Below are 26997 nucleotides of genomic sequence, written 5' to 3'. Positions count from 1 at the left end.
CTGGCGTTTATAGTTCTATACTGCCCGTGTCACAATACACTGATGACATCACAATGTAGTCTCAACTGCCAGACAGCTGGGCTCATTAGCATACAGTGTGTATGCATGTCTGTGTATCTGTCTATCTATCTATTTATCTATCTATCGATATATTATATAATATAATCATAAAGACTATTATTAATCAATATAGAGGATAGAAACTACATATAATATATTATAAATATTTATTTATATATTATAATTAATTTATATATATTTATAATCTATCTATAATCTAGATATAATCCATATCTATAATTCACAGCCTTCCATCATTCCGAGGTTGGTATAATGCTAGAGTGTAGGGTGATAAGTAAATTTCTTGAAAGCGCTGCGGAATAAATTGGTGCTTTACAAATAGCAAGATTTATTTTTATATATAATCCATATCTATAGTTATGTATGGTGGGAAAAAGGCCTGCTGTACGTTTAAATCCTTCAGCCTTTGTTGAGGGTGATGATGATGATGATGATGATAATAATCTATCATTATTCTTAATAGTGCTATTAATGTCAACCCAGGGAAAAAGTTCCGTTCTTCCCCACTCGAAATACGACCAGCCAAAGCGATCCCTCGGAGCGACGCACCTTCAGAGGGAAACTAGTGATTGTAAAGTAATCACCTGCTGAACCATCCTGCAAAAGGAGGGAGGGGAAGAGTGCTGCAGGCACTGCAAGCCTAGGATGAGATGCGTGAGAGAGCCCGGTGCAAGAGGAATGAGGATGAGGGGCGGGCGGTTCACAAGGCGATGCTATGCAAAAGATTTTAAATCCACCGCATTGCATTGTGTGTTCTTGCAGAAGGCTGCCTGAGCTTGCTGAAAATGCTGCTCCATTTTTAAAGGTTGGCCCAAGCATTCCTGATGTTTCATGCCCCACCAGGCATAAGGCTTTGCGTATAAGCATTCCCAAATGAGAAGAACTGAACTGACCTACCTACCTATTCCTCTCCATGGAAGAATTGAACCTACGTTTTTTTTTTTTATTCAATAGTAGAATTTTTGTAGGCTGCTGTCTCCCTCTTGTGGGCCAAATTAAAAAGGGGCTCCCTTAAAAATAAACATTTTTCAGTTCCTGTGGCTTTTCGGGGGAGATGCAGGAGGACACATCTGCCCACTTCCAGCTGCAGCAGAGACTGCCTTAAGATGGCCGCCAAGCTCTGGCATTTATAGTTCTATATTGCCCGTGTCACAATAGACTGATGACATCACAATGTTGAAACGTTGTCATGTCTATGCATTGAATGAAGAAATATGTCCTTTTAAAGGAAATGTGCATTGGACGTTTTTGCACCCCAAATGCTGCGCCATCTTTAAAGGTTGGCCTGAGCCTTCCTGACGTTTCATGCACTACCAGGCATAAGGCCTTGCCCATAAGCATTCCCCAAATGACAAGAACTGAACCAACCTACCTGCCTACCTACCTACCTATTCCTGTCCTTTGGAAGAATTGAACCTACCTTTTTTTTAAATGCTACAGCCGCGGACAATTAGATTTTTGTAGGCCGCTGTCTCCCCTTGTGGGCTTAATTAAATAGGTGCTCTGTTAAAAATAAAAATTATCCAGCTCCTGTGACTTCTCGGGGGAGATACAGGAGGAGACATCTGCCCACTTCCAGCTGCAGCAGAGACTGCCTTAAGATGGCCGCCAACTCTGGCGTTTATAGTTCTATACTGCCCGTGTCACAATACACTGATGACATCACAATGTAGTCTCAACTGCCAGACAGCTGGGCTCATTAGCATACAGTGTGTATGCATGTCTGTGTATCTGTCTATCTATCTATTTATCTATCTATCAATATATTATATAATATAATCATAAAGACTATTATTAATCAATATAGAGGATAGAAACTACATATAATATATTATAAATATTTATTTATATATTATAATTAATTTATATATATTTATAATCTATCTATAATCAAGATATAATCCATATCTATAATTCACAGCCTTCCATCATTCCGAGGTTGGTATAATGCTAGAGTGTAGGGTGATAAGTAAATTTCTTGAAAGCGCTGCGGAATAAATTGGTGCTTTACAAATAGCAAGATTTATTTTTATATATAATCCATATCTATAGTTATGTATGGTGGGAAAAAGGCCTGCTGTACGTTTAAATCCTTCAGCCTTTGTTGAGGGTGATGATGATGATGATGATGATGATGATGATGATGATGATGATAATAATCTATCATTATTCTTAATAGTGCTATTAATGTCAACCCAGGGAAAAAGTTCCGTTCTTCCCCACTCGAAATACGACCAGCCAAAGCGATCCCTCGGAGCGACGCACCTTCAGAGGGAAACTAGTGATTGTAAAGTAATCACCTGCTGAACCATCCTGCAAAAGGAGGGAGGGGAAGAGTGCTGCAGGCACTGCAAGCCTAGGATGAGATGCGTGAGAGAGCCCGGTGCAAGAGGAATGAGGATGAGGGGCGGGCGGTTCACAAGGCGATGCTATGCAAAAGATTTTAAATCCACCGCATTGCATTGTGTGTTCTTGCAGAAGGCTGCCTGAGCTTGCTGAAAATGCTGCTCCATTTTTAAAGGTTGGCCCAAGCCTTCCTGATGTTTCATGCCCCACCAGGCATAAGGCTTTGCGTATAAGCATTCCCAAATGAGAAGAACTGAACTGACCTACCTACCTATTCCTCTCCATGGAAGAATTGAACCTACGTTTTTTTTTATTCAATAGTAGAATTTTTGTAGGCTGCTGTCTCCCTCTTGTGGGCCAAATTAAAAAGGGGCTCCCTTAAAAATAAACATTTTTCAGCTCCTGTGGCTTTTCGGGGGAGATGCAGGAGGACACATCTGCCCACTTCCAGCTGCAGCAGAGACTGCCTTAAGATGGCCGCCAAGCTCTGGCATTTATAGTTCTATATTGCCCGTGTCACAATAGACTGATGACATCACAATGTTGAAACGTTGTCATGTCTATGCATTGAATGAAGAAATATGTCCTTTTAAAGGAAACGTGCATTGGACGTTTTTGCACCCCAAATGCTGCGCCATCTTTAAAGGTTGGCCTGAGCCTTCCTGACGTTTCATGCACTACCAGGCATAAGGCCTTGCCCATAAGCATTCCCCAAATGACAAGAACTGAACCAACCTACCTGCCTACCTACCTACCTATTCCTGTCCATGGAAGAATTGAACCTACCTTTTTTTAAAATGCTACAGCCGCGGACAATTAGATTTTTGTAGGCCGCTGTCTCCCCCTTGTGGGCTTAATTAAATAGGTGCTCTGTTAAAAATAAAAATGATCCAGCTCCTGTGACTTCTCGGGGGAGATACAGGAGGACACATCTGCCCACTTCCAGCTGCAGCAGAGACTGCCTTAAGATGGCCGCCAACTCTGGCGTTTATAGTTCTATACTGCCCGTGTCACAATACACTGATGACATCACAATGTAGTCTCAACTGCCAGACAGCTGGGCTCATTAGCATACAGTGTGTATGCATGTCTGTGTATCTGTCTATCTATCTATTTATCTATCTATCGATATATTATATAATATAATCATAAAGACTATTATTAATCAATATAGAGGATAGAAACTACATATAATATATTATAAATATTTATTTATATATTATAATTAATTTATATATATTTATAATCTATCTATAATCTAGATATAATCCATATCTATAATTCACAGCCTTCCATCATTCCGAGGTTGGTATAATGCTAGAGTGTAGGGTGATAAGTACATTTCTTGAAAGCGCTGCGGAATAAATTGGTGCTTTACAAATAGCAAGATTTATTTTTATATATAATCCATATCTATAGTTATGTATGGTGGGAAAAAGGCCTGCTGTACGTTTAAATCCTTCAGCCTTTGTTGAGGGTGATGATGATGATGACGATGATAATAATCTATCATTATTCTTAATAGTGCTATTAATGTCAACCCAGGGAAAAAGTTCCGTTCTTCCCCACTCGAAATAAAACCAGCCAAAGCGATCCCTCGGAGCGACGCACCTTCAGAGGGAAACTAGTGATTGTAAAGTAATCACCTGCTGAACTATCCTGCAAAAGGAGGGAGGGGAAGAGTGCTGCAGGCACTGCAAGCCTAGGATGAGATGCGTGAGAGAGCCCGGTGCAAGAGGAATGAGGATGAGGGGCGGGCGGTTCACAAGGCGATGCTATGCAAAAGATTTTAAATCCACCGCATTGCATTGTGTGTTCTTGCAGAAGGCTGCCTGAGCTTACTGAAAATGCTGCTCCATTTTTAAAGGTTGGCCCAAGCCTTCCTGATGTTTCATGCCCCACCAGGCATAAGGCTTTGCGTATAAGCATTCCCAAATGAGAAGAACTGAACTGACCTACCTACCTATTTCTCTCCATGGAAGAATGGAACCTACGTTTTTTTTTTTATTCAATAGTAGAATTTTTGTAGGCTGCTGTCTCCCTCTTGTGGGCCAAATTAAAAAGGGGCTCCCTTAAAAATAAACATTTTTCAGCTCCTGTGGCTTTTCGGGGGAGATGCAGGAGGACACATCTGCCCACTTCCAGCTGCAGCAGAGACTGCCTTAAGATGGCCGCCAAGCTCTGGCATTTATAGTTCTATATTGCCCGTGTCACAATAGACTGATGACATCACAATGTTGAAACGTTGTCATGTCTATGCATTGAATGAAGAAATATGTCCTTTTAAAGGAAACGTGCATTGGACGTTTTTGCACCCCAAATGCTGCGCCGTCTTTGGGCCTCATGTCCACGGGGAAAATAAGATCCGCTGCAGATTCTCCATGTAGAATCTGCAGCGGGACCCTCCTGCCCCGCGGACATGAGCGCTGAAAATAAGAATTTAAAAGCATTTACCTATCCGGCGCGGGCGGCGAAGGTCAGCTGTTCCTCACGGCCGGATCTTCTTTTTCGGCCGGCGGATGAATACGTCACGGCGGCGGCACGTCGCCGGCACGTCGACGACGTGCCGCGCGCATGCGCCGGGCACATCCGCCGAGCCGAAGCAAGAAAGATGCGGCCGTGAGGAAGAGAAGACCTTCGCGGTCCGCTCCGGATGGGTAAATACTTTTAAATTCCTATTTTAGGTCTCCCGCGGATCCGGACGGCTTCCATAGGCTTCAATAGAAGCCCGCGGGAGCCGTCCCCGCGGGAGACCCGCACGAAAATGGTGCATGGTCCAGATTTTTTCATGCTCCATTTTTTTTTAAATGCCTTTTATTGACCATCCGCGGGTATTTATCTACCCGCGGGTGGTCAATGCATCCCTATGGGATGCGGATCCGCATGCGGGAGATCCGCTGCGGATCTTAAAAAATATTTTGCCCGTGGACATGAGCCCTTAAAGGTTGGCCTGAGCCTTCCTGACGTTTCATGCACTACCAGGCATAAGGCCTTGCCCATAAGCATTCCCCAAATGACAAGAACTGAACCAACCTATCTGCCTACCTACCTACCTATTCCTGTCCATGGAAGAATTGAACCTACCTTTTTTTTAAATGCTACAGCCGCGGACAATTAGATTTTTGTAGGCCGCTGTCTCCCCCTTGTGGGCTTAATTAAATAGGTGCTCTGTTAAAAATAAAAATTATCCAGCTCCTGTGACTTCTCGGGGGAGATACAGGAGGACACATCTGCCCACTTCCAGCTGCAGCAGAGACTGCCTTAAGATGGCCGCCAACTCTGGCGTTTATAGTTCTATACTGCCCGTGTCACAATACACTGATGACATCACAATGTAGTCTCAACTGCCAGACAGCTGGGCTCATTAGCATACAGTGTGTATGCATGTCTGTGTATCTGTCTATCTATCTATTTATCTATCTATCGATATATTATATAATATAATCATAAAGACTATTATTAATCAATATAGAGGATAGAAACTACATATAATATATTATAAATATTTATTTATATATTATAATTAATTTATATATATTTATAATCTATCTATAATCTAGATATAATCCATATCTATAATTCACAGCCTTCCATCATTCCGAGGTTGGTATAATGCTAGAGTGTAGGGTGATAAGTAAATTTCTTGAAAGCGCTGCGGAATAAATTGGTGCTTTACAAATAGCAAGATTTATTTTTATATATAATCCATATCTATAGTTATTAGAGATGAGCGAACGTGTTCTTCCGAGCTTGATATTCGTGCGAATATTAGGGTGTTCGTGATGTTCGTTATTCGTAACGAACACCATGCGGTGTTCGGGTTACTTTCACTTCCTTCCCTGAGACGTTAGCGCGCTTTTCTGGCCAATTGAAAGACAGGGAAGGCATTACAACTTCCCCCTGTGACGTTCAAGCCCTATACCACCCCCCTGCAGTGAGTGGCTGGGAAGATCAGGTGTCCGCCGAATATAAAAGTCGGCCCCTCCCGCGGCTCGCCTCAGATGCCGTGTGAGTTAGATGAGGGACAGTGCTGTTTGTACCGGAGCTGCTGTAGGGAAAGACTGGGGGCACCTTACCTTACTTATAGCTCGCTTACCTATAACCAAAAAACATACAAACACACTTCTTGGTGAAAAACGTGGGTTGGCCACAGCTTTATTAAATAATTCCAACATATAATTTTAACTTTACTATTTAATTTTAACTTTACTAACTTTATCTAACTCTAACCTCCCATGCCTAATTGAACTCTTGTTAAAACTGTAACGGCCCAGAGGACGTTCGTAAGCCCCTATACATGGGCCTGTAAACCTTCCTTTGCGCCGTAGCCCGCATGGGAAGCTCCCGGCCTTACCTTCTGCTGTGACAACTTCCTACCTACTCCTACTCCAAAAACAACACCCCTCCTCCTACCCTCCACGGGGCGGGCGGGTGGGTGTTATCTTCTAACGCTCCTTCTCGCACGCTGGCTACCACTCCTACTGATTTTTCCCGCTCCCCACTCCCGTCTCTTCCTGCCTATAGCTCCTCCCCTTCCCCTCTAACCGCTCGCTATTCAAACTGTCTATCTCCTTCCCGCCCCGCCCCCAGTCCCACGCCGCCTCATTAAACATTTTGCGGCATACAAGACTGGGGGCACCTTACCTTACTTATAGCTCGCTTACCTATAACCAAAAAACATACAAACACACTTCTTGGTGAAAAACGTGGGTTGGCCACAGCTTTATTAACCCCTTGAGTGGCAGGTTTCCTACCACCCTGTCGTGCCCACCAGGGCAGGTTTTTTTAAATGGTCTAATCATTGAATTTCAACTAGTTTTGCAGTTGCGTCTCAAGAGCCATAACTTTTTCATTTTTCCATTGACATGGCCATATAAGGGCTTGTTTTTTGCGGGGCAAGTTGTGATTTTTTAAACAGGGGGGAGGAAAAAAAGAAATGGGGAAAAAAGAAAAAAAGGGGCCATGTCATTAAGGGGTTAAATAATGTATTAACTTCCTTCTCTGGGTCATTACGACGCACACGGATACCACATGTGTGATTGTATTTTTGATTTTTTACAAAGTAAAGGGAGACAAGTGTTTTTTAAATTTTTTTAATAATTTTTTTACTTTTTTTTTTTTTTTAATTTTATTTTTTTTTGTCCCTTTAGGGGACATCCATAGGGACCCATCAGGACCCCTGATCACATTCCAGGGGTCCGATGGTGACAGCCCTTTACATGCTGCAGTGACAGCCCTTTACATGCTGCAGTCACATAGACTGCAGCATGTAAAGGGTTAACACAGCACAGATCGGAGGTTTTCTCTGATCTCTGCTGTAAGAGCTAGTACCTAGCTGTCCTCTGACAGCTAACAACCAGCTCTCCCTGCCACAGAGACCATCGGCTTGCTTCTGACAAGCCGATGGTCTCTATGGCAACCTGTAAACAAAGCAGGACATTGCCGACATGTCGGCAATATCTTCTGCTGGTTTTTCAAAGCCCTTGCTTTGTTCTCTGTGGGTCTGTGCAGGCAGAGCACACTGTCACAGCTTGTGGCATTGTGCTCTGCAGCTTCCATAGTGATACATAGCCCGGAAATCTTCCGGGCTATGTTGCTATGAGCAGTGGAGCTCGTCCCCGGAACTTTTCCGGGCGTGCCACTCAAGGGGTTAAATAATTCCAACATATAATTTTAACTTTACTATTTAATTTTAACTTTACTAACTTTATCTAACTCTAACCTCCCATGCCTAATTGAACTCTTGTTAAAACTGTAACGGCCCAGAGGACGTTCGTAAGCCCCTATACATGGGCCTGTAAACCTTCCTTTGCGCCGTAGCCCGCATGGGAAGCTCCCGGCCACACGGCATGCGCCGTACGCCTATGGTGCATACCGCCCCCCCCCGCCAACCCTCTCCAGTGCCATCTCCACCCCGTCCTGCAGTCCGGACAAAAAGGTGTCCAATCCCACCTCATTGAGGTGTACGCCGTCCATCCTCAGAGCACCTTTTTCCTTATCCTCCAGCTCCCAGTGGCGGACTGCCACTCCACCCAGCGATTGCACGAACCTTGACATGCGCAGATTAATTACCTTCCTCACTCGTTCGATGGCGTCCGTATCCCTGGCACCTCTCCAAAATCTCCAAGCCACTATATCCGACCAGACCAGGGTACAATCATTAAAACAGTCCCGGAAACGAAGCAAGTCCTGCTTCATGAGTACCAACAAGTCATTCATCTTAGTGCTGCCTAAGTCGTTCCCCCCGGCATGAACGACCAGTATAACTTTCCGGGGGGTCCACTTGCTAATCCTTAGCACCAATTGTAACAGACGTGGCCATTGCAGACCCCACACTCCAACCCAATTTACCAGTGCTCCGCTCAGACCCAAGTTCCTTCCCATGGGTCGTGTTGCCGCTCTCTTCTCGGCCCAATATATATACGAGTGTCCCAGGATCCACACATGCCATGGTTCGTGCGCTGCAATAAAGAAATGATATAGAAAAAACAAAACCCTAATGTATCCGAAAAATTATATAACTGAAATGCTATTGACCGAAAACCGAATCTGGCCGACATCTCAATCTACAACACCTTCAATCACCCGATCTGGCCTGACATACGACTTATAGGCCTGTGATTTCCATCTTCCCAATTTTTTCAAACCGTCCTCTGACATGCCGTGCGCTTCCGCAGTCGTAGCAGCCCCGATCCTGAAGGAATGGGTTCCAAATTCCGTCGGATTCAGTCCCAACTCCTTCAACGCCGAACGCAAAACCGCCGAAAACTGAAAACGGGTAAGCGGTGCCCCCGATGCATGGGCCAAAAATGTGCAGACAGCCGGGCGCTTAGTGATAAAACGCCTCAATATGCCCACCGGGCACCATCTGTCCTGCGAACTGTTAATGGTCAGCCAGTCGCCTCTACCATACAAGTCCGTTTTTGACTTTCTGACACAAACTTTGACAGCTGACTCCGTGGCAATCACATCCTTTTGTCCCAAACCACCGGGTTTCGCTTTGCTTGCTGGGACCAGCTCACCGATGCGCAGCGCCGCGAAAAAAGCGAGCGAAAAAGCTGATCTAAACAACAATACTTCGAATGCATCCGAGCACACTCTATCCAAAGCCGACAGTAGCTTTACTAGCAATTTTTGCGTAATGGGTCGCCGTGTGTCCGCGATTAACTTCTCCTTTCTCCAACCCCGAATAATCTGTTGGAACACAAAATCCTTCGTCACATCCGCCACCCCGTGTAATTTTAAGAGGAAGGCAACCCCTGCCAGATGTTTCTTAGCCACACACACGGACGACCCATTATCCCGCACTCTCGCCAGCAAGTCTAACGTTGCCGCCCTCGCTCTAACACCCCCTACCACCGTTCCTCCCACCAATCTCAACCACGTTGCCCAAACCGCATTATAACTTTTCCACGTCGACACAGCCACCGATGACTCCACCAGTCTCAGCAGCTCTCCTCGGCCAGGTTCCACAAGGAAGGCGGGCACCGTACCCCCTCGGCATCCGCCCCTGGGTGCCGCTCTCTGAACCGGTCCATCTGTGAACGAGAGAGTGCGTCAGCCGCTCCGTTGTCACAACCTGGGACGTGCTTCGCACGCAAATAAATATTACTTTGCAAACACCGCAATACCACGTGTCTCAACAACGCCAACACCGGCGGGGACGCCGAAGTTTGCTTATTTATGGTTTGCACCACCGCCGCATTGTCGGACCAGAAACAGATCTTCCGGTCCCGTAACTCTGGCTCCCATACTTCGATAGCCACCACCACCGGAAAGAATTCCAGCAACGTAATATTCTTCGTCCACTTTCTCTCTCTCCATAGCCTAGGCCAGGGTTCCCTGCACCAATGGTTATTATAAATCCCGCCGAAACCGCCCGATCCCGCCGCATCGGCGAACAAACTGATCGCCGGGCCTTCCACATCCTCCTTGGGGCATACCACCTGCCCGTTGAAAGAATGGAGGAAGACCCTCCATATGTGCAGGTCTGCTTTCATTCCTGCTGTCACCCGTATGAAATGATGCGGCTCGCGAACACCCACCGTCGCCAATGATCATCTCCTGGAAAAAACTCGACCCATCGGAATAACCTTGCAAGCGAAGTTCAATAAACCCAAGAGACTCTGCATCTGACGCAGCGTCGTTTTTTTTGCATTGGGCCACGTCACCCACCACTTGGCGCAGCTTCGCCACTTTTTCTACCGGTAGCCGGAAAACCATATTTACCGAATCAATCTCGATGCCTAAAAAGGTCAGGCACGTGACCGGGCCCGTCGTCTTTTCCGCCGACAGCGGGACCCCCGCTAAACGCATCAGCCTTTGAAAATTCGACAATAAAAACCCGCAATCCCCTGATGTCTCTGAACCGACGAACAAAAAATCGTCCAGGTAATGTATTACCAATGCGATGCCCGTTTCATAACGTACCATCCATTCCAAAAATGAACTAAACAATTCGAAAAGGTAACATGAAATGGAGCATCCCATCGGCAAACACATGTCCACGAAAAACCTGTCCTCGATCCTACAACCTAGCAAATGAAAGCAGTCCGGGTGGACCGGCAGCAGCCGAAACGCCGATTCTATGTCGGTTTTTGCTAACTGGGCAAATCTGCCCGCCGACCTCACTAAGCGTACCGCGCAGTCGAACGAAGTGTAAGCCACGGCTGCCTCTGCCTTCGAAATGCCGTCATTTACCGATCCACCGCTTGGGAACGATAAATGATGGATGAGTCGAAACTTGCCGGATTCCTTTTTAGGCACAAGACCCAACGGGGACACCCGCAAGTTTTCGAATGGAGGGACATCAAAGGGCCCGGCCATACGGCCCAGCTCCACCTCCTTCATCACCTTCTCCGTCACTAACTCAATGTCGTCTCTTGCCGACTTTAAGTTAGGGCATAGCGTCGTAATTTGCTGATCATAGAAAGGTATTCTGAAGCCCTCCAAAAATCCAGCTCTAAGGATTCTTGCTTCCTGTTTCCTGTGGTATCTGTCTAACCACGGATCCAGGAATCGGCTTCTCACCGGCGTTCGCAGGGCCGCCGGCGCCACCCACCGCGGGCGTTGCTCTTTGCTTGCGGAAACAGCGCACTGCCGCGTGCTGACCCCCGCAAACCGAGCACTCGTGTCTAAACTTGCAGGTGGCGTAAAACCTGCAGTGGCCCTCGTTGTATAACCAACAAGAGCCGTTTGGTCTAGAGGAGGCCGCGGGCTGCTGGGATGTGCTCCCCGCGGCTGCCCCTGGAAAGGACGCCTTAGCCGGACGCTGCGCTAAAATCAGTTGTATCCACACATCAGTGGCTTTGGAGGCCCAACTGATGTGACTCTTTCCCGAAATACGACGCCTGAAGTCCTCGTCATAGCGCCACCAGGCCGCACCCCCGTGCAGCCGATAAGCGCTATAGATGGTGTTTAAGTACACCATCATCTCCGAACCTTTTGCAGGCTGATGCTGGCACGTAACGTGTACCATTACAATATACGCCTGCAGCCAGTTACCAAAAGTCTTCGCTATTTTAGGCTTCTTGTCAGATCCACGCTCTGAACTCCGCTCCTTATCGACCATTACGTGGTCCGCCGAAAGCAAGGACCATATATCTATGTAAACACCACTCTTAATCTTTTCCAGCACATCATCCGTCAAACCGACCCCTAGTGGGGCGACACCACAATACAATGAATCACCAAATTGCAAACCCGCTGACGGGTCAACATCCGAACCCGCTGCTGAGCTAACACCGGTACTACCCACAGGCGGGCCTGAACCCCCTGGAGCACAGGACACTAAAAGCCCTTCTTTAGGTTCCATCCGGCTCAGCAGCGACCGCAACAAACCAATCACATCACTTCTCTCCGCAACCGCTGCGGGATCCATAACACATTTTAACACATCATAAATTTCGGACTCACCAGCTGGACCGACCTCCGGCGTTGCCAAGGGTGATGTCCCCGCTGTACCGCTCCCGCGGCTCCTGACCGATCCGTGTCTGGGCTGCTGATCTGTCGGATACAGCGCCCTTCCTCTGCTGTTGGACTGCGACATGCCAGGCTGTTCCCGCCTTGAGCGACTCTGATCGTGGTCCCGCCACCGTTGACGTTCCCGGTCCTCGCGATAGAGGGATAACTGCGGGTCCGACTGCCGAGGCTGTTCCACAAATCGCTGCGGTTCCTCTAGCCCGCTGCTGGTACTCGACTCGCGCGCCCTATCACTGCCGACGCGTGCCAATCCTGGCTGCTGCGCTCGCTCCCGCTCTAACCGCTCCTGCCTCTCCTGCCTGGCTCGCGCCTTCTGCCTCTGCCTTGCCCCCTGGCCCTGCCTCTTGGAGCTCCTACGCGGAGGCTGGGGTTGTGGATAGGTGTAATCTGCGTATTCAGCTGGTGGGGCAGTGTATTGGGGGTTAACATAACACCGCCGGTAGGAAACCGTTGGCTCGTAAGGGTCATGGTATGGCAGATGGCCCGACTGCTGCTGCCTCGCTACGGCCATATTCTGTGGAGAGGTTAATACGTGTCGGGGTGGCTGTTGCTGAGTGCGACTAATAGGCCTGCTGGCGGGAATATACTGTCGCCTCCTTGCCCCTTTTTCCAGAACTACGTGGCCTTCTTCCTCTGAACTGGCTAGTTCCCCTATGGGCTCCCCTAAGCTGCTCCCCCCCTCCCTGCTGCTGCCATACTCACTGCTGAAACTCTCTGGACTTTGTGTAGGGGGATTGTATGTAGGCCTGCTAGCTGCCTTTTCCTTTCCCTTCCCACTGCCCCTGCCCTCTCTACTCTTGCCTGTGCCTAAGCTGCTGCGCACCTCCCGCGCTACCCTCCCCCCCCACCGTGCTGTGCCGCCATCTTGCGAGGACGAGCGGCCTAACCGCGTGCTTCCCTGCCGCTCTTCGCTCCGCCTGAGCTCACCTGCCGCTGCCGCTGTAGTCCTGCGCCCGGATGCGCGCTCGTGCCTACGTCCGGAGCCTGTCCCAGCTGTAGCAACAAGTCCTCCGCCTTCAGTGTCCCCGAGGACTGCCGACCGTAGGGCCTGTGCTGCCGGTCTCCCTGTCGCGCGCCGAGGTACCGGCGCCCCTCCTCTGCTAGGGCTTCCGGACCCTCTTGGGCAATCGCCGACACGGCTGTCCCTTCGTCCTCCTCTCTTCCTCGCTGGGCTCGGGCTGAGCCTTGCCGGCGGCTGCTTCCTTCGCCGCGGCCGACCTCGCGGAGCTTCTCCCTGGATGCCGCCGTCTTCTCCTGATGCCTGGCGAAGCTCCTCCTGCCCGGTGGTCGTTGCCTGGACCGTGGGTGTCCGGCATGTTGCCAGCAGCTCCTCAAGCCACCGGGTCCCGTCCTTCTTCACCGCTTCCTTGATCATTCCCTGTAAGTCCTCCATAATTTGTAATCCACAGGTGTCTTTTCCTCTGGGCTGGCGCTGACGCGATCCTCTTCCTCCTCTGCACGCTTCTTCCCCCGATAGTCCCGCACTCTCTTTGCCTCCCCGGCCTCTTCTTCCACCCGACAATCCCGCTCTTTTCTCTTTCGCCGGCCGACTTCTTCCACCCGATGATCCCGGTCCTTCTTTACTTACGCCGGCCTCTTCTTCCACCCGATAATCCTGGTCTTCCTCCTCTTTTTTCCGGCCGCCTCTTCACTCCGCTCCCCCGTTCTTTTCGCAATTACTCAAGCTTTCTCCTGTTATCTTCTAACGCTCCTTCTCGCACGCTGGCTACCACTCCTACTGATTTTTCCCGCTCCCCGCTCCCGTCTCTTCCTGCCTATAGCTCCTCCCCTTCCCCTCTAACCGCTCGCTATTCAAACTGTCTATCTTCTTCCCGCCCCGCCCCCAGTCCCACGCCGCCTCATTAAACATTTTGCGGCATACAAGAATTGGTAGTTAGTGTAGGCTTCAAGACCCCCCAAAGGTCCTTATTAGGGCCACTGATAGCTGTGTGTTGGCTGGTGTTAGCAGTGGCAATTTTTTTTTTCTCAAAATCGCCTCTGCAGAGCGTTGCACCCGGGATTAGGGACAGAAGTGCTGCATAGGCAGGGAGAGTGTTAGGAGTGAGTGTAGCCTTCAAGAACCTCAACGGTCCTTTCTAGGGCCATATTTAACCGTGTGCAGTACTGTGCTGGCTGCTGTTAGCTGTGCTGCATTTTTTTTTACTTCTCAAAATCGCCTCTGCAGAGCATTGCACCCTCCATTGATACTGCAGGGAAAGAATTGTGTAGGCAGGGCCACAACACAGTTATTATTCATTGAATATACGCAGTGCTGCCTTTTGGTGGAAAAAAACGGAAAATATTTCTATTTGTCCTGCCTCTGTCCGTCCTAAGGGCGGTGGACACGTGTCGGCTGCGTGTGCAACCTTTAAAAATCAGACGCACCCAGCTACGTTTTACTCCTGGCTTCGCCATTTGCTTTCCTTAATTGGGAAAAAAAAAATACCTGCTCTGCCACAGTTAATAACTCTGCTACCCTCACATTCTGTGACACATTAGCAGGGACACAGCACAGTTATTAAACTTCTCATGTTCATTGAATATACGCAGTGCTGCCTTTTGGTGCAAAAAAACGGAAAATAATTCTATTTGTCCTGCCTCTGTCCGTCCTAAGGGCGGTGGACACGTGTCGGCTGCGTGTGCAACCTTTAAAAATCAGACGCACCCAGCTACGGTTTACTGCTGGCTTCGCCATTTGCTTTCCTTAATTGGGAAAAAAAAAATACCTGCTCTGCCACAGTTAATAACTCTGCTACCCTCACATTCTGTGACACATTAGCAGGGACACAGCACAGTTATTAAACTTCTCATGTTCATTGAATATACGCAGTGCTGCCTTTTGGTGCAAAAAAACGGAAAATAATTCTATTTGTCCTGCCTCTGTCCGTCCTAAGGGCGGTGGACACGTGTCGGCTGCGTGTGCAACCTTTAAAAATCAGACGCACCCAGCTACGGTTTACTGCTGGCTTCGCCATTTGCTTTCCTTAATTGGGAAAAAAAATACCTGCTCTGCCAGAGTTAATAACTCTGCTACCCTCACGTTCTGTGACACATTAGCAGGGACACAGCACAGTTATTAAACTTCTCATGTTCATTGAATATACGCAGTGCTGCCTTTTGGTGGAAAAAAACGGAAAATATTTCTATTTGTCCTGCCTCTGTCCGTCCTAAGGGCGGTGGACACGTGTGAGCTGCGTGTACAACGTTAAAAAATCAGACGCACCCAGCTACGGTTTACTGCTGGCTTCGCCATTTGCTTTCCTTAATTGGGAAAAAAAATACCTGCTCTGCCAGAGTTAATAACTCTGCTACCCTCACGTTCTGTGACACATTAGCAGGGACACAGCACAGTTATTAAACTTCTCATGTTCATTGAATATACGCAGTGCTGCCTTTTGGTGGAAAAAAACGGAAAATATTTCTATTTGTCCTGCCTCTGTCCGTCCTAAGGGCGGTGGACACGTGTGAGCTGCGTGTACAACCTTTAAAAATCAGACGCACCCAGCTACGGTTTACTGCTGGCTTCGCCATTTGCTTTCCTTAATTGGGAAAAAAAATACCTGCTCTGCCAGAGTTAATAACTCTGCTACCCTCACGTTCTGTGACACATTAGCAGGGACACAGCACAGTTATAAAACTTCTCATGCTCATTGAATATACGCAGTGCTGCCTTTTGGTGGAAAAAAACGGAAAATAATTCTATTTGTCCTGCCTCTGTCCGTCCTAAGGGCGGTGGACACGTGTCGGCTGCGTGTGCAACCTTTAAAAATCAGACGCACCCAGCTACGTTTTACTCCTGGCTTCGCCATTTGCTTTCCTTAATTGGGAAAAAAAATACCTGCTCTGCCACAGTTAATAACTCTGCTACCCTCACGTTCTGTGACACATTAGCAGGAAAACAGCACAGTTATTAAACTTCTCATGTTCATAGAATATACGCAGTGCTGCCTTTTGGTGCAAAAAAACGGAAAATAATTCTATTTGTCCTGCCTCTGTCCGTCCTAAGGGCGGTGGACACGTGTCGGCTGCGTCTGCAACCTTTAAAAATCAGACGCACCCAGCTACGTTTTACTCCTGGCTTCGCCATTTGCTTTCCTTAATTGGGAAAAAAAATACCTGCTCTGCCACAGTTAATAACTCTGCTACCCTCACGTTCTGTGACACATTAGCAGGGACACAGCACAGTTATAAAACTTCTCATGCTCATTGAATATACGCAGTGCTGCCTTTTGGTGGAAAAAAACGGAAAATAATTCTATTTGTCCTGCCTCTGTCTGTCCTAAGGGCGGTGGACACGTGTCGGCTGCGTGTGCAACCTTTAAAAATCAGACGCACCCAGCTACGGTTTACTGCTGGCTTCGCCATTTGCTTTCCTTAATTGGGAAAAAAAATACCTGCTCTGCCACAGTTAATAACTCTGCTACCCTCACGTTCTGTGACACATTAGCAGGGACACAGCACAGTTATAAAACTTCTCATGCTCATTGAATATACGCAGTGCTGCCTTTTGGTGGAAAAAAACGGAAAATAATTCTATTTGTCCTGCCTCTGTCCGTCCTAAGGGCGGTGGACACGTGTCGGCTGCGTGTGCAACCTTTAAAAATCAGACGCACCCAGCTACGGTTTACTGCTGGCTTCGCCATTTGCTTTCCTTAATTGGGAAAAAAAATACCTGCTCTGCCACAGTTAATAACTCTGCTACCCTCACGTTCTGTGACACATTAGCAGGGACACAGCACAGTTATTAAACTTCTCATGTTCATTGAATATACGCAGTGCTGCCTTTTGGTGGAAAAAAACGGAAAATAATTCTATTTGTCCTGCCTCTGTCCGTCCTAAGGGCGGTGGACACGTGTCGGCTGCGTGTGCAACCTTTAAAAATCAGACGCACCCAGCTACGTTTTACTCCTGGCTTCGCCATTTGCTTTCCTTAATTGGGAAAAAAAATACCTGCTCTGCCACAGTTAATAACTCTGCTACCCTCACGTTCTGTGACACATTAGCAGGAAAACAGCACAGTTATTAAACTTCTCATGTTCATAGAATATACGCAGTGCTGCCTTTTGGTGCAAAAAAACGGAAAATAATTCTATTTGTCCTGCCTCTGTCCGTCCTAAGGGCGGTGGACACGTGTCGGCTGCGTCTGCAACCTTTAAAAATCAGACGCACCCAGCTACGTTTTACTCCTGGCTTCGCCATTTGCTTTCCTTAATTGGGAAAAAAAATACCTGCTCTGCCACAGTTAATAACTCTGCTACCCTCACGTTCTGTGACACATTAGCAGGGACACAGCACAGTTATTAAACTTCTCATGTTCATTGAATATACGCAGTGCTGCCTTTTGGTGCAAAAAAACGGAAAATATTTCTATTTGTCCTGCCTCTGTCCGTACTAACGCCGGTAGACACGTGTGAGCTGCGTGTACAACCTTTAAAAATCAGACGCACCCTGCTACGGTTTACTGCTGGCTTCGCCATTTGCTTTCCTTAATTGGGAAAAAAATACCTGCTCTGCCACAGTTAATAACTCTGCTACCCTCACGTTCTGTGACACATTAGCAGGGACACAGCACAGTTATTAAACTTCTCATGTTCATTGAATATACGCAGTGCTGCCTTTTGGTGGAAAAAAACGGAAAATAATTCTATTTGTCCTGCCTCTGTCCGTCCTAAGGGCGGTGGACACGTGTCGGCTGCGTGTGCAACCTTTAAAAATCAGACGCACCCAGCTACGGTTTACTGCTGGCTTCGCCATTTGCTTTCCTTAATTGGGAAAAAAAATACCTGCTCTGCCACAGTTAATAACTCTGCTACCCTCACGTTCTGTGACACATTAGCAGGGACACAGCACAGTTATTAAACTTCTCATGTTCATTGAATATACGCAGTGTTGCCTTTTGGTGGAAAAAAACGGAAAATAATTCTATTTGTCCTGCCTCTGTCCGTCCTAAGGGCGGTGGACACGTGTCGGCTGCGTGTGCAACCTTTAAAAATCAGACGCACCCAGCTACGTTTTACTCCTGGCTTCGCCATTTGCTTTCCTTAATTGGGAAAAAAAATACCTGCTCTGCCACAGTTAATAACTCTGCTACCCTCACGTTCTGTGACACATTAGCAGGGACACAGCACAGTTATTAAGCTTCTCATGTTCATTGAATATACGCAGTGCTGCCTTTTGGTGGAAAAAAACGGAAAATAATTCTATTTGTCCTGCCTCTGTCCGTCCTAAGGGCGGTGGACACGTGTCGGCTGCGTGTGCAACCTTTAAAAATCAGACGCACCCAGCTACGGTTTACTGCTGGCTTCGCCATTTGCTTTCCTTAATTGGGAAAAAAAATACCTGCTCTGCCACAGTTAATAACTCTGCTACCCTCACGTTCTGTGACACATTAGCAGGGACACAGCACAGTTATTAAACTTCTCATGTTCATTGAATATACGCAGTGCTGCCTTTTGGTGCAAAAAAACGGAAAATAATTCTATTTGTCCTGCCTCTGTCCGTCCTAAGGGCGGTGGACACGTGTCGGCTGCGTGTGCAACCTTTAAAAATCAGACGCACCCAGCTACGGTTTACTGCTGGCTTCGCCATTTGCTTTCCTTAATTGGGAAAAAAAATACCTGCTCTGCCAGAGTTAATAACTCTGCTACCCTCACGTTCTGTGACACATTAGCAGGAAAACAGCACAGTTATTAAACTTAGATTATACATTCACTAGAGGCAGTGGGGCCTTTCGTTTTCAAAAAAGGGAAAAAATTATATTTGGCCTGCAGTCTTGCGCCAATTTATTAGCTGCCTGTGAAATCAAATCAATGGTAATTCAGCATGCTGAGGGGTAGGGGTAGGCCTAGAGGATGTGGACGCGGCCGAGGACGCGGAGGGCCAAGTCAGGGTGTGGGCACAGGCCGAGCTCCTGATCCAGGTGTGTCGCAGCCGACTGCTGCGCGATTAGGAGAGAGGCACGTTTCTGGCGTCCCCACATTCATCGCCCAATTAATGGGTCCACGCGGGAGACGGTTATTAGAAAATGAGCAGTGTGAGCAGGTCCTGTCCTGGATGGCAGAAAGTGCTTCGAGCAACCTATCGTCAACCCGCAGTTCTGCGCCGTCCACTGCTGCAAATCCGAATCCTCTGTCTGCTGCTCCTCCTTCCTCCCAGCCTCCTCACTCCACTACAATGACACCTGCTCAGGAGCGGGAACACTCCCAGGAACTGTTCTCGGGCCCCTGCTTAGATTGGGCAGCAGCGGTTCCTCTCCCACCAGAGGAGTTTATCGTCACTGATGCCCAACCATTCGAAAGTTCCCGGGGTCCGGGGGAAGAGGCTGGGGACTTCCGCCAACTGTCTCAACAACTTTCTGTGGGTGAGGAGGACGATGACGATCAGACACAGTTGTCTTGCAGTGAGGTAGTAGTAAGGGCAGTAAGTCCGAGGGAGCAGCGCACAGAGGATTCGGAGGAAGAGCAGCAGGACGATGAGGTGACTGACCCCACCTGGTGTGCAACGCTTGTCAGACCTGCTCGTAAAGGCGCGCCGGCTCTGCGCACATTTCCGCAAGTCCCACACGGACGCTGCCACCCTGCGCACCCTGCAACATCACTTTAAGCTGCCAGTGCACCGACTGCTGTGCGACGTGCCCACACGGTGGAACTCTACGCTCCACATGTTGGCCAGGCTCTATGAACAACGTAGAGCTATAGTCGAATACCAACTCCAACATGGGCGGCGCAGTGGGAGTCAGCCTCCTCAATTCCTTTCAGAAGAGTGGGCCTGGTTGGCAGACATCTGCCATGTCCTTGGTAATTTTGAGGAGTCTACCCAGGTGGTGAGCGGCGATGCTACAATCATTAGCGTCACCATTCCTCTGCTATGCATCTTGAGAAATTCCCTGCAAACCATAAAGGCAGCTGCTTTGCGCTCGGAAACGGGGGCGGGGGAAGACAGTATGCCGCTGGATAGTCAGGGCACCCTCCTGTCTATTTCTCAGCGCGTACAGGAGGAGGAGGAGGAGCATGAGGAGGATGAGGAGGAGGGGGAAGAGACAGCTTGGCCCGCTGCTGACGGTACACCGGCTGATTGCCTGTCATCCTTTCAGCGTGTATGGCCTGAGGAGGAGGAGGAGGAGGAGGAGGAGGAGGAGGATCCTGAAAGTGATCTTCCTAGTGAAGACAGCCATGTGTTGCGTACAGGTACCCTGGCACACATGGCTGACTTCATGTTAGGATGCCTTTCTCGTGACCCTCGCGTTGCACGCATTCTGGCCACAACGGATTACTGGGTGTACACACTGCTCGATCCACGGTATAAGGAGAACCTGCCCACTCTGATTCCCGAAGAGGAAAGGGGTTCGAGAGTGTTGCTATACCACAGGACCCTTGCGGACAAGCTGATGGTAAAATTCCCAGCCGACAGCGCTAGTGGCAGAAGGCGCAGTACCGAGGGCAAGGTAGCAGGGGAGGTGCGGAGATCGAGCAGCATGTACATCCCAGGCAGTGCAACAGTCTTTAAGGGCCTGGCCAGCTTTATGGCTCCCCACCAAGACTGTGTCACCGCTCCCCAGTCACGGCTGAGTCGGCGGAAGCACTGTAAAAGGATGGTGAGGGAGTACGTAGCCGATCGCACGACCATCCTTGGTGACGCCTCTGCCCCCTACAACTACTGGGTGTCGAAGCTGGACACGTGGCCTGAACTAGCGCTGTATGCCCTGGAGGTGCTTGCTTGTCCTGTGGCTAGCGTCTTGTCGGAGAGGGTGTTTAGTGCGGCTGGGGGAATCATCACAGATAAGCGTACCCGCCTGTCAACCGACAGTGCCGACAGGCTAACACTCATCAAGATGAACAAAGGCTGGATTTCCCCAGACTTCTGTTCTCCACCAGCGGACAGCAGCGATACGTAAGCAATACGTAGGCTGCACCCGCGGATGGAAGCTACGTTCTCTCTCACCATCCAAAACGGGGACATTTCTGCTTCATCAATCTGTGTCTAATATTCCTCCTCCTCCTCCTGCTCCTCCTCCTGAAACCTCACGTAATCACGCTGAACGGGCAATTTTTCTTAGGGCCACAAGGCTCACTCAAGTAATTTTTCTGAACAATTTTTATAAGTTTCAATGCGCTTAAAAGCGTTGGAACTTTAACTTGAACCAATTTTTCGTTACACTGGGCTGCCTCCAGGCCTAGTTACCACTTAAGCCACATTAACCAAAGCGATTAATGGGTTTCACCTGCCCTCTTGGCTGGCCATGGCCAATTTTTCTGATGTACATTAGTACTGTTGATACAGCAATTTTTGTGGGCCCTCGCCTACAGTGTAATCAAATTAATTTTTAGCCCACCTGCATTAAGCGCGACATTACTACCTCAGCTGTGTTGGGCAATGCAATGGGATATTTCTATGTACCGCCGGTGGCTTCCTGGCACCCACCCATGCTGTGGGTCCACAGGGAATTATAAATGCATCTGTTTCCACTTATAAAGAAACCCAGTCTGACTGGGGCATGCAGTGTGGGCCGAAACCCACCTGCATTAACCCTTTCCAGTCCACTGTCTGACCTGTGAAGACATTAGGGTTTAAGGCTGTACAGCTCCGTTGTTGGTAGACGTCCGTCGGGGTTCTCTTACTGTATATTGCCAGCCTCTCTGCTGTCGGAGCCTATCCTACGTGTCAGCTCATGCAGTACTGGCTTTAGCCAGCATATAGCGCCGTTGTATAACGGCAGAAAAAGAGTAAGCCCCCTAGGAAAACCATATACAAATTGGATTGGAAAGGGTTAAGCACAACATTACTACCTCAGCTGTGTTGGGCAATGCAATGGGATATTTCTGTGTACCGCCGGTGGCTTCCTGGCACCCACCCATGCTGTAGGTGCACACGGAGTTTTTACTACATCTGTACACTTATAAAGAACCCCAGTCAGACTGGGGCATGCAGTGTGGGCCGAAGCCCACCTGCATTAAGCACGACATTACTACCTCAGCTGTGTTGGGCAATGCAATGGGATATTTCTGTGTACCGCCGGTGGGTTCCAGGGAGCCACCCATGCTGTAGGTGCACACGGAGTTTTTACTACATCTGTACACTTGAAAAGAACCCCAGTCAGACTGGGGCATGCAGTGTGGGCCGAAGCCCACCTGCATTAAGCACGACATTACTACCTCAGCTGTGTTGGGCAATGCAATGGGATATTTCTGTGTACCGCCGGTGGCTTCCTGGCACCCACCCATGCTGTAGGTGCACACGGAGTTTTTACTACATCTGTACACTTATAAAGAACTCCAGTCAGACTGGGGCATGCAGTGTGGGCCGAAGCCCACCTGCATTAAGCACGACATTACTACTTCAGCTGTGTTGGGCAATGCAATGGGATATTTCTGTGTACCGCCGGTGGGTTCCAGGGAGCCACCCATGCTGTAGGTGCACACGGAGTTTTTACTACATCTGTACACTTGAAAAGAACCCCAGTCAGACTGGGGCATGCAGTGTGGGCCGAAGCCCACCTGCATTAAGCACGACATTACTACCTCAGCTGTGTTGGGCAATGCAATGGGATATTTCTGTGTACCGCCGGTGGCTTCCTGGCACCCACCCATGCTGTAGGTGCACACTGAGTTTTTACTACATCTGTACACTTATAAAGAACCCCAGTCAGACTGGGGCATGCAGTGTGGGCCGAAGCCCACCTGCATTAAGCACGACATTTCTACCTCAGCTGTGTTGGGCAATGTAATGGGATATTTCTGTGTACCGCCGGTGGGTTCCAGGGAGCCACCCATGCTGTAGGTGCACACGGAGTTTTTACTACATCTGTACACTTGAAAAGAACCCCAGTCAGACTGGGGCATGCAGTGTGGGCCGAAGCCCACCTGCATTAAGCACGACATTACTACCTCAGCTGTGTTGGGCAATGCAATGGGATATTTCTGTGTACCGCCGGTGGCTTCCTGGCACCCACCCATGCTGTAGGTGCACACGGAGTTTTTACTACATCTGTACACTTATAAAGAACTCCAGTCAGACTGGGGCATGCAGTGTGGGCCGAAGCCCACCTGCATTAAGCACGACATTACTACTTCAGCTGTGTTGGGCAATGCAATGGGATATTTCTGTGTACCGCCGGTGGGTTCCAGGGAGCCACCCATGCTGTAGGTGCACACGGAGTTTTTACTACATCTGTACACTTGAAAAGAACCCCAGTCAGACTGGGGCATGCAGTGTGGGCCGAAGCCCACCTGCATTAAGCACGACATTAGTACCTCAGCTGTGTTGGGCAATGCAATGGGATATTTCTGTGTACCGCCGGTGGCTTCCTGGCACCCACCCATGCTGTAGGTGCACACTGAGTTTTTACTACATCTGTACACTTATAAAGAACCCCAGTCAGACTGGGGCATGCAGTGTGGGCCGAAGCCCACCTGCATTAAGCACGACATTACTACCTCAGCTCTGTTGGGCAATGCAATGGGATATTTCTGTGTACCGCCGGTGGGTTCCAGGGAGCCACCCATGCTGTAGGTGCACACGGAGTTTTTACTACATCTGTACACTTGAAAAGAACCCCAGTCAGACTGGGGCATGCAGTGTGGGCCGAAGCCCACCTGCATTAAGCACGACATTACTACCTCAGCTGTGTTGGGCAATGCAATGGGATATTTCTGTGTACCGCCGGTGGCTTCCTGGCACCCACCCATGCTGTAGGTGCACACGGAGTTTTTACTACATCTGTACGCTTATAAAGAACCCCAGTCAGACTGGGGCATGCAGTGTGGGCCGAAGCCCACCTGCATTAAGCACGACATTACTACCTCAGCTGTGTTGGGCAATGCAATGGGATATTTCTGTGTACCGCCGGTGGGTTCCAGGGAGCCACCCATGCTGTGGGTCGACAGGGACTTCACAATAGGGAGTTGTACCTGCCTGTGTCTATGAATTAAAAAGCCCGGTCTGACTGGGGCATGCAGACACCTTGACAGAATGAATAGTGTGTGGCACATAGGTTCCCCATTGCTATGCCCACGTGTGCAGCTCCTGATGGCGGTGGCACAGGATTCTATTTCTCATTGCTTCTGTACAGCATTGTGGGCTATCGCTCCGCCACTTTTAAAGAGGGTTGCTGCCTAGCCGTGCCAACCTCTGCAGTGTGTGCCTGCGGTCCCTCGTCATGGCAGACGCACTTCTAAATAGACATGAGCGTGGTGTGGCATGAGGGCAGCTGAAGGCTGCCCAGGGACTCTTTGGTGTGCGCTGTGGGGGGGAGGGGGGGCGGTTGGGCAGCATGTAACCCAGGAGAAGTGTCAGTGGAGTGTCATGCAGGCAGTGATTGTGCTTTGTTGGAGGTAGTGTGGTGCTTAGCAAAGGTATGCCATGCTAATGAGGGCTTTTCAGAAGTAAAAGTTGTTGGGAGGGGGGGGGGCCCACTCTTGCCGGTATTGTGGCTTAATAGTGGGACCTGTGAACTTGAGATGCAGCCCAACATGTAGCCCCTCGCCTGCCCTATCCGTTGCTGTGTCGTTCCCATCACTTTCTTGAATTGCCCAGATTTTCACACATGAAAACCTTAGCGAGCATCGGCGAAATACAAAAATGCTCTGGTCGCCCATTGACTTCAATGGGGTTCGTTGTTCGAAACGAACCCTCGAACATCGCGGGAAGTTCGTTCCGAATAACGAACACCCGAACATTTTGGTGTTCGCTCATCTCTAATAGTTATGTATGGTGGGAAAAAGGCCTGCTGTACGTTTAAATCCTTCAGCCTTTGTTGAGGGTGATGATGACGATGATAATAATCTATCATTATTCTTAATAGTGCTATTAATGTCAACCCAGGGAAAAAGTTCCGTTCTTCCCCACTCGAAATACGACCAGCCAAAGCGATCCCTCGGAGCGACGCACCTTCAGAGGGAAACTAGTGATTGTAAAGTAATCACCTGCTGAACCATCCTGCAAAAGGAGGGAGGGGAAGAGTGCTGCAGGCACTGCAAGCCTAGGATGAGATGCGTGAGAGAGCCCGGTACAAGAGGAATGAGGATGAGGGGCGGGCGGTTCACAAGGCGATGCTATGCAAAAGATTTTAAATCCACCGCATTGCATTGTGTGTTCTTGCAGAAGGCTGCCTGAGCTTGCTGAAAATGCTGCTCCATTTTTAAAGGTTGGCCCAAGCCTTCCTGATGTTTCATGCCCCACCAGGCATAAGGCTTTGCGTATAAGCATTCCCAAATGAGAAGAACTGAACTGACCTACCTACCTATTCCTCTCCATGGAAGAATTGAACCTACGTTTTTTTTTTTATTCAATAGTAGAATTTTTGTAGGCTGCTGTCTCCCTCTTGTGGGCCAAATTAAAAAGGGGCTCCCTTAAAAATAAACATTTTTCAGCTCCTGTGGCTTTTCGGGGGAGATGCAGGAGGACACATCTGCCCACTTCCAGCTGCAGCAGAGACTGCCTTAAGATGGCCGCCAAGCTCTGGCATTTATAGTTCTATATTGCCCGTGTCACAATAGACTGATGACATCACAATGTTGAAACGTTGTCATGTCTATGCATTGAATGAAGAAATATGTCCTTTTAAAGGAAACATGCATTGGACGTTTTTGCACCCCAAATGCTGCGCCATCTTTAAAGGTTAGCCTGAGCCTTCCTGACGTTTCATGCACTACCAGGCATAAGGCCTTGCCCATAAGCATTCCCCAAATGACAAGAACTGAACCAACCTACCTGCCTACCTACCTACCTATTCCTGTCCATGGAAGAATTGAACCTACCTTTTTTTTAAATGCTACAGCCGCGGACAATTAGATTTTTGTAGGCCGCTGTCTCCCCCTTGTGGGCTTAATTAAATAGGTGCTCTGTTAAAAATAAAAATTATCCAGCTCCTGTGACTTCTCGGGGGAGATACAGGAGGACACATCTGCCCACTTCCAGCTGCAGCAGAGACTGCCTTAAGATGGCCGCCAACTCTGGCGATTATAGTTCTATACTGCCCCTGTCACAATACACTGATGACATCACAATGTAGTCTCAACTGCCAGACAGCTGGGCTCATTAGCATACAGTGTGTATGCATGTCTGTGTATCTGTCTATCTATCTATTTATCTATCTATCGATATATTATATTATATAATCATAAAGACTATTATTAATCAATATAGAGGATAGAAACTACATATAATATATTATAAATATTTATTTATATATTATAATTAATTTATATATATATTTATAATCTATCTATAATCTAGATATAATCCATATCTATAATTCACAGCCTTCCATCATTCCGAGGTTGGTATAATGCTAGAGTGTAGGGTGATAAGTAAATTTCTTGAAAGCGCTGCGGAATAAATTGGTGCTTTACAAATAGCAAGATTTATTTTTATATATAATCCATATCTATAGTTATGTATGGTGGGAAAAAGGCCTGCTGTACGTTTAAATCCTTCAGCCTTTGTTGAGGGTGATGATGATGATGATGATGATAATAATCTATCATTATTCTTAATAGTGCTATTAATGTCAACCCAGGGAAAAAGTTCCGTTCTTCCCCACTCGAAATACGACCAGCCAAAGCGATCCCTCGGAGCGACGCACCTTCAGAG

This window comes from Eleutherodactylus coqui, chromosome 2, assembly GCF_035609145.1.
Source record: "Eleutherodactylus coqui strain aEleCoq1 chromosome 2, aEleCoq1.hap1, whole genome shotgun sequence".
In the NCBI taxonomy this organism is placed as follows: Eukaryota; Metazoa; Chordata; class Amphibia; order Anura; family Eleutherodactylidae; genus Eleutherodactylus; species Eleutherodactylus coqui.
The sequence above is the reverse complement of the archived record's forward strand: the minus strand, read 5'-3'. Positions refer to the sequence as shown.